The following is a 1,732-nucleotide window of genomic DNA, read 5'->3' on the forward strand; positions in this document are numbered from 1 at the left end:
GTAGGAAAGAGACATTTACACACATTTTACATGCCTATGGCCCATAAGGTATCGTCCCCTGGTGTCAGCTGCCTTTAGGAAACCATAATGCTTTCCTATTTGCTGCTGACACAGGATGAGTCATGGACATGTTTAATTTCTACTTTCTTTTTGGCTAATTATTATATATTTAATTGATCCAACTTTTTGTGTACTATACATATGTGGATATCTATTTTTCCTTTTTTTTCTTTTTGGGCTGCTTGTTTGTTATCTATATCAACCACACTTGTAATAAAATGCATTAGTATTAAAAAAAACCAACATACTATAGATTCTTTATCTACGTATTCTTTAAGAACTTAAATAGTTCTCGTTTAACTTTTTTTTTTTTTTTATCTCATTGTTTGTATTGTATTATGAAAAAATTATTGATGTTGTAATGTTTATGCCCTTTGGGGCCCATAATTGGAAATGAAAATATCTTATCTTATCTTATCTTAAACAAAAGCGTATCTTTCGCATGTGTAGAAGGTATGACTTAACTAACAAAAAATATTTTAACAGATATTTGGAGGAATCATTATGTAAAAACAAAGACTTCAACTGAATTATCATTGCAATCATGGACACTGTCGTTGTTGTCAGACACCAAATTCCGGCATTAAAATCATGGTCAGGAATGATGCATTTTGATTGAGGACCGAAGACAATCTCTGACATTGCTTCTGAGTTAGAACAGTCACATGTTACATGATAAGACTATTTCAACAACGACTGAAATTTTTTAATATAATTAAGAAACAAACTGATTTCAAGTTATTCATTGCATGAATGTTGGTTTTTCGACCACCTGCATGACCTCATCATTTCAGATACCAAGATTTTTGAGCAATAACATGAAAAACTCTGGCCCTAGTCATAATTTAAAGTGGAATGCAAATGCTGATTATTACAAAATGCACCCGAAACCATTTTCATGGTAAATAAATGCATATATTACTTTTGAATTTGAGATTACTTAATCAGTAGTGCATTCACTGAAACTATTTTTTCATTCAAGCATATTTCATTTTGAACTGGAAACATATCTAAAATATGTTTATGTTTCCATAAGAAAAAACATGAATATGTTATAAGATATTTATTCAATAATTATTGGCACCCAAAACCAGTTTAAAAGAAGAATGTTATAATTTAATGCATCAAAGGAAGTTTTGTAGGTCCTGATTTACAATGCATTGTGGGAAACACTTGCTAACTACCCAAATTTAATCATATGATTAAAAATTAATCGAATGATTAGTAAATACAATGATTAAAATAAGTTGAACAACGCAATTTAATCATTGCATTTACTAATCATCCGATTAACTTTTAACGACTGATTAAAATTAATCATATGATTAGTTTAATCACAAGTTGAACAACAGACCCCAGGTGATTACAAAATAGAATGAAAAGTGTAAAGGGAGGGGGAAAGATACCAAATGAATTTTCAAAATCAGAAGTCGAAAACAAAATTTACAAACATCCAATATCTTACTCAACTCTTCCGTTTTTGAAAATTATTTGCTTTGAGCGTTCCTGTTGGAGATAAATCGAGAAAAAACGCTTTGAGCGCATCTATTTCATGAAGTGTTGTTTTCATTCTTTGTAGGAAAAATGATTTGTTTGTCCCTATTGAACCTTTGTTGAAAAGCGACAGATTTACGCACCATGAAGTGATTTGTAACATATTGTAACAAACATA

This window comes from Mytilus edulis, chromosome 10 (assembly GCF_963676685.1).
Source record: "Mytilus edulis chromosome 10, xbMytEdul2.2, whole genome shotgun sequence".
Taxonomy (NCBI): domain Eukaryota; kingdom Metazoa; phylum Mollusca; class Bivalvia; order Mytilida; family Mytilidae; genus Mytilus; species Mytilus edulis.